Source organism: Bos grunniens, chromosome 18 (genome assembly GCF_055505025.1).
Source record: "Bos grunniens cultivar Pamir isolate PY7600 chromosome 18, Bosgru_T2T1.0, whole genome shotgun sequence".
Lineage (NCBI taxonomy): Eukaryota > Metazoa > Chordata > Mammalia > Artiodactyla > Bovidae > Bos > Bos grunniens.
This window is the reverse complement of record NC_141182.1, coordinates 18,484,212-18,497,038: the sequence shown is the minus strand read 5'-3', so window position 1 is coordinate 18,497,038 and position 12,827 is coordinate 18,484,212. Positions and strand designations below refer to the sequence as shown.

At 49.0% G+C, this 12,827-nt stretch overlaps 1 long non-coding RNA gene across 2 annotated transcripts; it reads right to left on the bottom strand.

The window, feature by feature from the left end:
* Positions 1-1,235: 1,235 nt before the first annotated feature.
* Positions 1,236-6,101, bottom strand: LOC147353182 (uncharacterized). 2 transcript variants are annotated; one of them, XR_015145446.1, is made up of 2 exons: positions 6,007-6,101; positions 1,236-1,752 (listed from the first exon to the last, which is right to left on the bottom strand). It is a non-coding gene; the product is annotated as an uncharacterized LOC147353182 (long non-coding RNA). The 2 variants fall into 2 exon arrangements; XR_015145445.1 differs by lacking the exon at positions 6,007-6,101 and adding an exon at positions 5,537-5,688.
* Positions 6,102-12,827: the final 6,726 nt, after the last annotated feature.

Sequence of the window (12,827 nt, the reverse complement as noted above, 5' to 3'; positions counted from 1 at the left end):
AGCAGCATCCCACTCTTGTGGCCCCTCTCGTTGCCTCTGGGACGTTGCAGGAAAGGTGGCGACTGCACCCAGCAGAGCCAGAGGGGCCTGCTGCAGCAGGACAAAGCAAGAGGCTGCCCAGTTCTCCCGGTGGGCCGGGCTACGTGAATAATGGCTTTCACCCACTCCAGCTGCCTGGTGTGTAACTGATCTGTATCCATCCATCCATCCATCCATCCACCCATCCACCCATCTACTCGTCCACCCATCCAACCAAACACTATTAGCTAAGTGCCTGCCAGGTGCCAGGCTCTGAGCACATAGGTCTGTGAGCAAAAGACAAGCATTCCTCCCCAACTTGAGCTGACATTTTAACAAGGGAGACAGAGATAATGAACACAGTAAATAAGAACACTATACAGTATATTAGAAGGTAATAAGTGCTTTGGAGAAAAACTAAATTGGGGATGAGACAGGAAGGAGAGGGTGGGGGCAGGCCTCCTTGAGACCGTGACATTTGAGCAAAGATTAGAAGGAGGCTGGGAAGCAAGCCATGTGGCTGTCTGGGTGGAAGTGTTCCAGGTAGAAGAAAAAAAAGTGTGTTCAAGGGTCCTGGGGGATGCCCAGGAGGAAGGGGCTCTGTGCAGTCCTGCTCACCCTTCTGAGGACATTGAGTTGGCTCTGAAAGAAGTGGGAGCCATTATGGGGTTGCAAACAGAGGAGTAATGTGTGCTTAGTTTGTAAAGTTTTTTTTTAAATTAATATTTATTTATTTGGCATGCTGGGTCTTCACTGCTGCGCACAGCCTTTCTCTAGTTGCAGAGAGTGGAGACTACCCTCCAGTTGAGGTGTGCGGGCTCCTCACTGCAGTGGCTTCTCTTGATGCGGAGCACAGGTTCTAGTGGGCTCAGCAGTTGGGGAACACAGGCTTAGTTGTTCCGTGGCCATGTGCGATCTTCCCAGGCCAGGGATCAAACCTGTGTCCCCTGCACTGGCAGGCAGACTCTTAACCACTGGACCATGGAGTCCCTGCACTGGCTTACTTTTTAAAGGACTGCCCTGGCTGCTGTGTTGAGATTAGCACTGCTGTCCACCACTGAAGCTACTGGACACAAGGCTGTCAAGTGCTTGACATGTGGCCCATCTGATTCTGGATGGTGAAGACTTACCATGCAAAAGAGAAACTGTCTCATTAACTCTTTGAACACATTGATTATACGTTGAAATGATAATATTTTGAATATATCAGCCTAAAATATGTATTATTACAATTTATTCCATTTCACCTTTTAAACTGTGGCTACTAGAAAAGGTAAAATTCCATACATGGCTCATATTCTGTTTCTACTGGACAGCGCTGCTGTAGACAGTACGGGTCAAGGGCAGAAGCTGGGAGACACTTGGGAGGCACAGCCGTAATTCATGTGAGAGGCGATGGCAGCCAAGCCAGGGCACAGCGTGGTGGGAAGTGGTGGAATTCTAGATGGATTGCGAAGCGATGTTTGTGACTGGACTGCAGGGCGTTGCTTCACAGATGTGTGAGGAATGACTCACACATGGGCTCTGCCCGTCACACTGTGGTGGGGAGGTGTGTGGAAAGGGAGAGGGGATCCAGAGAGTCAGAATTCTCTCCTGGAACCCCAGTCTGGAACAACAGCCCGGGAGAGACTGTTGGTGGTTGAAGTCAGAGAACTGGCTGTCCGCATGGGAGCAGTGTAGGACCGGGTCTCTTGCAACAGGTGGTTGTGAGAATCCAGGTCTTGATTTCCCCATCTGTAAAATGGGGGCAGAGCTGTGAAAGTTAAGTGGGTAGCCAGACTATGTGCGATCGATGGGGTGCTGCTGTTATTACAGATACAGGGACTACGATCTGGAAGGAACTGGGGCTGGGTTCGCCTGCTGCCTCTCTGACAAGTCTGCTCTACTCTACGAGAAGTTCCACAAGAGCTACTTGTTTTATTAAAAGTATTCAGGCAGACTTAGAGAACAAACTTATGGTTGCCGGGAGTTGGAGGGAAGGTCAGGGGGAAGATAGTTAAGGAGACTGGGATGGACGTGTACACACTGCTGTATTTAAAATGGATGACTAACAAGGACCTACTGTATACACATGGAACTCTGCTCAGCATTATGTGGCAGCCTGGAGAGGAGGGGAGTTTGGGGCAGAATGGATACACATATATGTATGGCTGAGTCCCTTTGCTGTTCATCTGAAACTATCAGATTGTTTGTTAATCAGCAATACAAAATAAAAAGTTTAAAAAATAATCTTATGTATTCAGTTCAGTTCAGTTCACACTCAGTCATGTCCGACTCTTTGCGACCCCATGGACAGCAGCAAGCCAGGCTTCCCTGTCCTTCACCAACCCCCGGAGCTTATTCAAACTCATGTCCATTGAGTCAGTGATGCCATCCAACCATCTCATCCTCTGTCGTCCCCTCCTCCTCCCGCCTTCAATCTTTCCCAGCATCAGGGTCTTTTCCAAAGAGTCAGTTCTTCGCATCAGGTGGCCAAAGTATTGGTAGCCTTTCCCTTCTCTAGGGGATCTTCCCAACCCAGGGATTGAACCCAGATCCCCCGCATTGCAGGTGTATGCTTTACCAGCTGAGCCACAGGGAAGCCCCTATTACATGTTAATATATAATAAAAAAATAAATAAAAGCGCTCAGAGACTTCCCAGGCAGTCCGATGGTTAAGACTCTGCCCTTCCACTGCTGGGAGCACAGGTTTGATCCCTGGTCAGGGAACGAAAGATCTTGCAAGCCTCCAGGCGAAGGAAGAAAGAAAAGAAGTATTGATCCCTGTCTGCCCAAGACGAAAGAGACCCCCAGGCTCCTCCCAGGCCACTGCCAAGATGGTGGATGGAGGCCTGGGGGCCGCAGAGGAAGCAGTGTGTCCTGCAGCATCCTTGCTGGGTTGAAGGGCAGAATGACCATGAACCGCTGATTGGAGGGACTTCTGGAGGCAGTGGTGGTCATGGTTTGGGGGAGCCCTATGGTGTAACAGAAGGAGGAAGCTCAGCTTGAGTAATGAGAGAGCTGCAGGCAGAGGAGAGGCTGGGAGTCATAGCCGCCCTGGACTCAGGGCTCTGCTTCTCTGGTTTCTGCAAGCAGGCTGGGGTGGAAGGGACTGCTGCTTCCTCTGCCACCTCCTTTCAGTCAGCATAGTGCCAAGCCTTGCACACAGTAGGTCCCGAATAAATCATGACTGCGTGGAATAAGCGAGGCTGTATTGGAATGCACTAGGATAATGTTTGTTGAATGCACAGAAAGAAGAGCATTGGTTGGAAATATTGACCACCCTGCTGTTGACTGAGTTATGTGCAACCTACATCAGTCCATCTGTCCACCCACCACTTCCCAGACAAAGGTCTCCAGCACCTCTCTCCTGGACACCCACTGTGGCCTCCTCACTTCTCCTTCCTTCTACTTTTGTCCTCTCAATTCTTCCGCCACATGGCAGCCAGTGGGTAAGATTTACATTTAAAAATGTAAATCAGGTTATGCTCTATCTCTGGTTCCAACCTTCTATGGGGTTCCCTTGCCACCAGCGTACAAGTCTGCAAGGTCCTACATGCTCTGACTCCGTGTTCCTGGCCAACTTCATATCTTAACATTCTTGCTGTCTATACCCTCTTTCCTTTCCTAGAACTCAAGCCAGGTGCCACCCCAGGGCCTTTGCACTTGCTGCTACTCCACCTAGAACACTGTTTCCTCCCATTTTTGCCTCGGTACCATCCTGTCCTATCTCAGTGCAAGTGCCTCCTCCTCAGAGAGGACTTCTTTGAGCCCCTCAGTCTAAGAAATCCTAAAATAATTCTCACTTTAAAATCTGCTTATCATATGTCACCTTCTACCGGTTTCTTGTGTATGTATTTGGTTGTCTGTGTATTGTGTCTCCTCTACCAGGGTAGGGTGTAAGCTTCCTGAAGATTTCCCATCTTTGTCACCTCTCCTACCCAGCCCAGTGCCTGGAACATAGTAAGTACACTGTGAATACTGTTGAATGAAGAAATGTGAGTGTCTGTGCTAAGCTTGAGCACCTTGTATGTATCATCTCATTTAATCCTTGTAAGCCCCTCGGTTACCAAGGAGACAACTAAACTGTTTGAGGATTGAAATCTCACGTCTGACTCTGCAGTTTGTGCTGTTGATCCCTGCGTGACACTGTCCCTCAGATCCCAGTTCTGCCCTGGCTCTGCCAGTAACTGACTCTGTGACTTTGCTTATGACCAGCTTGGAGTTCCTTCTTACTCCAGTGGGGAGATGCCTGAGTGTTTCTAGTCCCTGTAGCTCTGAAGATCTTGGGCCCCAGATCTTGATGGGACCTGCGTGCCCCCTTGGGAAGGTTTATATTTGGGATATTCCTATGGGAACAGTTACATCCTGTCCCACTGTACTTGCTGCTTTATTATAAATACATGCGCTGATGTTATGCTCAGTCACTCAGTCATGTCCAGCTCTTTGTGACCCCATAGGCTATAGACCACCAGGCTGCTCTGTCCATGGAATTATCCAGGCAAGAATACTGGAGTGCATTGCCATTTCCTACTCTAATACTGATGTTATATTTTATTTTTCTTCTTAATTTAGGGTAGAACTTAGGTTAGGCTTTAATTTTAGGGGAGTATAAGGGGTATTACAAAATACATCCTATAGGGAGTTCCATGGTGGTCTAATAGTTAGGATTTGGTGCTTTCACTGCTGTGGCTTGGGTTCAGTCCCTGGTTGGGGACCTGAGATCCTGCGAACTGTATGATGTGGCCAAAAAGAAAAAAGGGCATGTAACAGAAGGGAGCCCTCATCATTGGTGGGGACAGAAATCAGAAGCTGAGGCTGGAGGCGCAGACCAGGAGCAGCATGAGGGGCCTGCCGGGGGCTGGGGGTCCTATGTCTATGCCTGGGAGGTCACGACATGGAGGTGCCCGTGTATAACCTTCATTGAGCCATACACCAAAGATAGGGTCATGTGAAACAGTAAGCCTTACCAGTTTTTAAAATTAAGTGAAATAATAAAGAATGAAGTAAATAAATGACATAAAGTGAGCCTCGGGACAGAAGCCACAGGGGTCCTTCAGCCCAGGGGTCCTCCCAGGTCTTGTGAGGGTCTCTTTGATCCTTAGACTTGGCCCCAGCACCTCCTCCTCCTCCCTGACACCATCTCACTGGGTTCCTGCGGGCAGGCCCCTCCCCATCCCCCATACTCCCTTCTTAACATTACTCACAGGGTGACCTGGTGACTTGCTGGTGGCCCCTTTGGCTGTAAGCAGCTTGCTGGTGGGGCGTGGCTTCCAGCTTTGGTACCCAGGCTGCAGGCTGCAGGGGTGTTTGCTGAATGAATCAGCACCCAGCCCTGGGGGAGGCTGGTGCTCTGGCTCTCCCCAGGCTCCATACCTTCCAATCTAACAGGGGAGAATATGTACATTCCAGGTCTGCAGGTTCAGAGGAGGAGACCTGGGGAGCCTTGCAGGACGTGCTAACGGTGTGAGTAGCAGCTACCACTAGGCTCGGTGTTCAGGCCTCATCTCGGGTGATCCTACCCTTCAGGGGTGGGTACCTGGACTCCGCCGTGTTCGAGATGGGGCCAGCAGGTTCAGAGAGCTCCTGCCCCTTCCAGAGTTCACACAGGGCAAGGGGCAGAGTGGGACTGGTTACCCATAACTCCCTGACTCCAGAGCCCAGGCTCACATTTCCCTCTCAGTCTTGCTCCTGTAGAAAGATGAGAAAGAAAGAGGACAGCTCCTGCTTGGTCTCCTGAAACTTCCTTTCCTCCAAATGCTGGGTCTTTGAAAGTCTGGTCTTTATGATCTTTCCTTTGGACGCTGTGTTCTCAGGATAGGCTTTTACATGAAAGCCGGAGAGACAGCCGTCAGACTTACGAAGGCACTTCCTGACTCTCAGTCATAAAATACTGCTCTGGGCAGGTTAGATGTGGTCAAGCTGGAAATTAGGGCCTGGACCCTGTGATATCTGAGCTCTTAGGCCCAGAGTCTGACTCTCCCTGAGCTCCTGGCTCTGGGGACCTACCTCGGAAAGAGTGAGGTTAGCCAGGCATTAGGCCTCCCAGGACCAGCATCCCTGTGTCCCCCAGAGCTGTGGTGCCCTGGAGGCCCAGAGCAACCTAGGGGGAGAGAGAGAGAGCACAGGTAAACTTTTCCTAGCAACTTTCCAGTGGCCAGAGGCTTCCCCAGAGGACCTGGCCTGCCGCGTCTCCGGGTCCTATCTCCCATGGGTGCAGGCCCTGGGGAAGGGGGCTGTGGGTGATTGGAGCCTGGCAACTCCCAAGCGAGCCACAAGTCCCTCAGGGCCCCTTCCCAGGAGGGCCCTTGACCCCGGAGCCTCTGTTTCCAGTCCTTTTGCTCAGGGATCTATTCCCTCCCTGCCGGGGCCCAGGTTGCCGAGCAGAGGCCACCAGAGACCCTGGGGACTGTGAGAAGCCTGGAGGAAGCCCAGAGGAGCTGAAGCTCCTGGGCCCCGTTGCCAGGCCCCCACCCTCCCCTCACTCTTGGAGGGTGGGGCCTCCCCTGGGCCCTGAGAGGCCTGGGTAGGAAAGGAAATATGCGATTAGCTGCAAAGAGCAGAAGGACCCTCCAGGAACAGTTGCTGCTGCTGCTGCTAAGTTGCTTCAGTCGTGTCTGACTCTGTGCGACCCCATAGACGGCAGCCCACCAGGCTCCCCTGTCCCTGGGATTCTCCAGGCAAGAACACTGAAGTGGGTTGCCATTTCCCTCTCCAATGCATGAAAGTGAAAAGTGAAAGTGAAGTCGCTCAGTCGTGTCCGACTCTTTGCGACCCCATGGACTGCAGCTTACCAGGCTCCTCCGTCCATGGGATTTTCCAGGCAAGAGTGCTGGAGTGGGGTGCCATTGCCTTCTCCAGGAACAGTTGCAGGGCCTCCTAAACACAGGCTTGGTTATTTGGATTTTCAAGGGGCAACTGCCCCTCCCCCACCCCCCAGCACTTTCCTCTGCTTCTCCCATCTCCTCCTGGTGGTCTCAGGTGCAATCACTCATTCATTCACTCAGTAAGGTTTTACCGAGCACGGACTGGGCCAGCCAGGTGCCAGGCACCGGAAGAACAGTGCTGGCCAAGGGGACAGGGTCTTTGATTGCAAGGAGCTGACAGCCAGGGAGCAGGTGAATAACAGACAAGTGACGCATTTTCCAGAAGCGATCAGGACCATGGTGACAGTGAATCAGAGTGGTCTGACAGCAAGCGATGAGGTGGGGGAATATGAAAGTGGGTGGGTGCACCAGGTCCCCAGCCAAGGGCAAAGACCCAAGGCAGGAAGTGGTGGAGGAGTTCCAGGAGCAGGGGGTGGTCGGAGGATAGGAGTATGGTGGTTAGGGGACACCTGCAAGGTGAGGTCAGTGGGGCCCCATCACGCTGTGCCTGGCAGGCTGAGGATGCAGGTTGACCTGGATTCTAAGTGTCAGAGAGTCACTGGAAAGGTTTAGCAAGGGAGTGATGTGATCAGCTCTGCATTTGGAGAACACTGTTCTGGAAGCTTCGAGGGGAACCATTTGGAGGTGCAAGGGGCTTGGGTGAGACCTGTTAGGGTGGAAAATGGGTTGGGGGGACTCCCTGGGGACCCTGGAGTCTCTCTGGGTGCTCTGAGCAAGGCTTGGGTTTCCACTTCAGTCTCTAACAAAAGTGCCACCTGAAGAATCATTTTCAACTGGGGTTCACCCTGAATTTTAATTTACTACTTGTGGGACTTCCCTGGCAGTCCAGTGGCTAAGACTCTGTGCTCCCAATGCAGAGGGCCCAGGTTTGATCCCTAGTCAGGGAACTAGATCCCATATGCCAAAACTAAGACCTAGCACAGCCAAATAATTTTTTTTCAAAAAGTGTGGGCTTTTTAAGAAACAGGAGCTCATCCCCTCTGGGGCCCCCTGGGGGCCAGTGTACAGTGTGTGCCTGGGTGGGCGGTGGAGCTGGGGTATTTATATACCACCTCACATCACCCTTGGTTGAGGGCCACTCATAGGGGCACTAACTCTGCAGCACTCAGGTCCACCTGTGCATAGACAGAGTCAGCGTGGGTGACCTCAGGCAAAGAGATGGAAGTGCCGGCAGTCAGAAGTCCAAAACTCTGGGCCCTAACATAGCTCTGGGAGGTAAGGGTGGAATACCGAAGTGTCTGCTGCAGCAAGTTACTTAGCCCAAGCCTCACTTGCTTCATCCTTAACACTGGAATAATAACAGCAACCCTGTTTAAAAAAATAAGTAAGAAGTCTGGACTCCTAGGGTGATTGTGAGATTTAATGAGAGAATGCTCTTAAAATGCTTGACTCAGGGGTGCCTCATATGTGGGTATGTGGGTGCTTCATCCATTTGCTTGATGGGTATTTACTGCATGGCTCAGGGTGCCAGGCCAGCCGGTAGGAATACCAAGGTCATACTACCAGCAGCAGTGTGAGGCCTCTTGGACTCCCAGGTAGAAGGACCATTCACGCTGCCTCCAGGGGTCCCTGCAGATGCCCCCGGTGGTCAGGGCATAATAGTGTGCCCTTCCAAGGCTGCCCTCCCTTCCCTACTCCACTAAATGCTTCTTGAGGCATTGTCTCCCAAATAAGCTGGAATCTCCTCTTGGGATCTCCTTGGGGAATTGGGGGGACACCCAAAGTAAAGCAGTTTATAACCAGGAGAGTGGGGAGCTAGCTTAGCTTTGCTTGCTCAGTCCCATCTAGCTCCCTTCACAGCTTCCTTGCCCCCTCTCCGATTGTCTTTCCTCCCTTCCTCCCTTTGGCCAACTTCCTGGCTCTGCTTCCAGGTGGGCATCCCATCACTTTTCCCCTAAACTCACCTGACGGTTTCTCTATCTCTTATTGATGAGGGTGTGCTCTTGCTTACATGATAATTTAGATCAACATTTTAATTGACTCAGTTTTTTTTTTTTAACTGTGATAACATATATGTAGCCATTAGAGTGGTATCATCTGCATATCTGAGGTTGCTGATATTTCTCCCAACAACCTTGATTCCATTTTGAGATTCAGCCAGCCCAGTGTTTCACATGATGTACTCTGCATATAAGTTAAATAAATAGGATGACAATATACAGCCTTGTCGTACTCCTTTCCCAATTATGAACCAGTCAGTTGTTCCATATAAGGTTCTAACTGTTGCTTCTTGACCTGCATACAGGCTTCTCAGGAGACAGATAAGGTGGTCTGGTATCCCTATCTCTTTAAGAATTTTCCACAGTTAGTAGTGATCTGCACAAAGGCTTTAGTGTAGTCAATGAAACAGAAGTAGATGTTTTTCTGGAATTCCTTCACTTTCTCTACGATCCAATGAATGTTGGCAATTTGATTTCTGGCTCTTCCACCTTCTCTAAACCCAGCTCGTACATCTGGAAGTTCTCAGTTCATACACTGCTGAAGTCTAGCTTGAAGTATTTTGAGCATAACCTTACTAGCATGTGAAATGAGCACACTTGTACAGTAGTTGAGCATTGTTTGGCACAGCCCTTCTTTGAGATTAGAATGAAAACTGACCTTTTGCAGTCTTGTGGCCACTGCTGAGCTTTCCAAATTTGCTGACATCTTGAGATTTGCTGATGATACTGTGCTAATGGCAGAAAGTGAAGAGAAACTAAAGAGCCTCTTGATGAGGGTGAAAGAGGAAAGTGAAAAAACTGGCTTAAAGCTCAACATTCAAAAAAAAAAAAAAAAGATCATGGCATCTGGTCCCGTCATTTCATGGTAAATAGAAGGGGAAAAAGTGGAAACAGTAACAGATTTGATTTTCTTGAGCTTCAAAATCAGTGTGGACGGTGACTGCAGCCATGAAATTAAAGGACTCCTGCTCCTTGGAAGAAAAGCTATGAAAAACCAAGGCAATGTATTAAAAAGCAAAGATACATCTTTGCTGACAAAAGTCCCAATAGTCAAAACTATGGTTTTTCCAGTAGTCGTGTATGGATGTGAGTTGGACCGTAGAGAAGGCTGAGTGCCAATGAATTGATGCTTTTGAACTGTGGTTTTGGAGAAGACTCTTCAGAGTCCCTTGGACTGCAAGGAGATTAAACCAGTCAATCCTAAAGGAAACCAACCCTGAATATTTATTGGAAAGACTGATGCTGAAGCTGAAGCTCCAATACTTTGGCTACCTGATGTGAAGAGCTGGCACATTTGAAAAGACACTGATGCTGGGAAAGATTGAAGGCAAAAGGAGAAGGGGAAGCAGAGGATGAGATGGTTAGATAGCTTTACCGACTCAATGGACATGAACTTGAGCAAACTCCAGGAGATAGTGAAGGACAGGGAAGCCTGGCATGCTGCAGTCCAGGGGGTTGCAAAGAGTCGGACAGGTCTGAGCAACTGAACAACAACAGCATATCTGTAACAAAGTTTACCATTTTAAAACATTTTAAGTGTACAATTCAGGGGAATTAAGTTGTGCAACATCGCCACCATCCACCTCTAGAACTTTTCCACCATCCCAAACTGAAACTCTGTATTCATTAAGCAGTAACCCCCAATTCTCCCCTCCCCCTGCCCCTGGTAACTTCTATTCTGCTTTCTGACTCATGAATTTTCCTTTTCTAGGTACCTCATATAACTGACATCACATAATATTTGTTCTGTGTCTGGCTTTTTAAAAAAAAGTATTTATTTATTTGACTGTACTGGGTCTTCGTTGTGGTATGTGGGATATTTAGTTGCAGCATATGGGATCTAGTTTCCTGACCAGGGATCAAACCCCGGAACTTGGAGTCTGAGCCACTGAGAAGTCCCTGTCTTGTTTCACTAGGCATATTTTCAAGGTTCATCCATGCTGTAGCATGTATTTAACCTTTCTATGGACAACTACTACTCTATTATACAAATATACCACATTTGTTTATCCATACATCTGTGGATGGACATTCTGGGTTGGCTTACTTTTTAAAAAAGTTTGTATTGGAGAATACTTGATTTACAGAGTTGTGTTAGTTTCAGCTGTACAGCAAAGTGAATCAGTCATACATACATATCCATTCTCTTCCCATATAGGTCATTACAGAATACTGAGTTCCCTTTGCTATAGGGTCTGTCCTTGTTTTCTATTTTATATATAGTAATATATAAATGTTAATCCCAAATTCCTAACTTATCACTTCCTCCACGTTTCCCCTTTGGTAACCATAAGTTTGCTGGAGAAGGCAATGGCAACCCACTCCAGTACTCTCGCCTGGAGAATCCCAGGGACGGGGGAGCCTGGTGGGCTGCCGTCTATGGGGTTGCACAGAGTCGGACACGACTGAAGTGACTTAGCAGCAACCGTAAGTTTGATTTCAAGATCTGTGAGTCAGTTTCTGCTTTGTGAATAAGTTCATTTGTATCATTTTGTATTAGATACCACATATAAGTAATATCGTGACTTCCCTGGTGACTCAGAAGTAAAGAATCTGCCTGCAATGCAGGAGTCACAGAAGACACAGTTTCGATTCCTGGGTCTGGGAGATCCCCTGGAGGAGGAAATGGCAACCCACTCTAGTATTCTTGCCAAGAAAATCCCATGGGCAGAGGAGCCTGGTGGGCTACAGTCCATGGAGTCACAGAGAGTTGGACATGACTGAGCACACATAGCATAAGTGATATCTTATGTTGTATATCTTTCTCTGCCTGACTTCCCTTTGATAGTCTCTATGTCCATCCAGGTCTAGCGAGTGCCTGGTGCCTTACAGATGCTCATTGATTGCTTTAGGTCTGGGGCCAGGAGAAGCCAGAGCTGTGTTCCTTCAACAATCAGCAGCATCCTGGAACTCATGCTTCCACCAACTTGTGCTGAGATTTAGGGCTCCTCCTGGGCTCCTGGAGCCTGGTTACATCATCACCACCTGCCTCTGCCCGTGTTCTGTCGTCTTTACCTTTTCACTGCATCTCAGCCTGACCTCCAGCTGCCAGCCCCTGCATTCCTTAACCTGCCGGCTTTCTCTGGGTGCTAGAGCCCATTTTGCCACCCACAGTGCAGGCTGAAGGTGCCAGAGGATAAATAGCCCCTGGAAATAGCTTTTACCCAGTGATTGAGACTGTTGGTAGATAAAGTCTTTGGGAGGGAAAACCCTGGGGTGGTGCGTGGTCCACACTGGCTCCCAGGGCTCCCCAGCAGGCCTGAGCCTCAGTTGTACTCAGCGGTAACAGACTCTTTGCTGGTCGCTGTCCCCTCCCTGTCTCCATCCTCTCTTCCATGGGTACTTCCTGAGACCACCTCGCAAGTAAATAACTTACGCCAGAACCTTTGTCAAAGCCTCTGTGTCTGGAGGAACACAACCTAAGACACTGGAAAACATTAGATTTCAGCTCATTTTCCATAACCAGGAAACCCATTTTTCCTTTTTGATTGCTTTCAATACAGCAATTTGGGTGGGGGTCGGTTGCAGAGAGGACCAGAAATTGCCTCGATTTCCAGCCGACTGTTTTCCACAGGGGTTACCCCAACTGGCTAGAGCTTCTCAAAGAAATGGAAACATTGTAATTAACATACGAAATCCTTACTTCTGATGTTATTAAATTTGTTACGCTTATACGGTGCAGAGCATATTGAAAAGGCAAATTAAAATGTTATGTGTTAATAAGCTTGGATTAAATTGGGCTTTGAGAACCCCGGGAAGTGGAGTGAGTCCCACATGGACGCTGTGTAGGGTGTTTAAGGAGTCTCTTCCTCCCCTTGAAGCCGCTGCCACTGAAATTACTGGAGAAGACTCAGGATCTTAAGAGGAACCTCACGTCTGAAAGCGCAGACTGGTGAATGTGTTTTGGTCGAGTGTACGTTCAGAGGTGGGTTTCTCTACATTTTGGTCCCACGACAAGGGGAAGGAAGGGGAAACTAAGCAAGCTCTCAAAAGAAATGAAAAA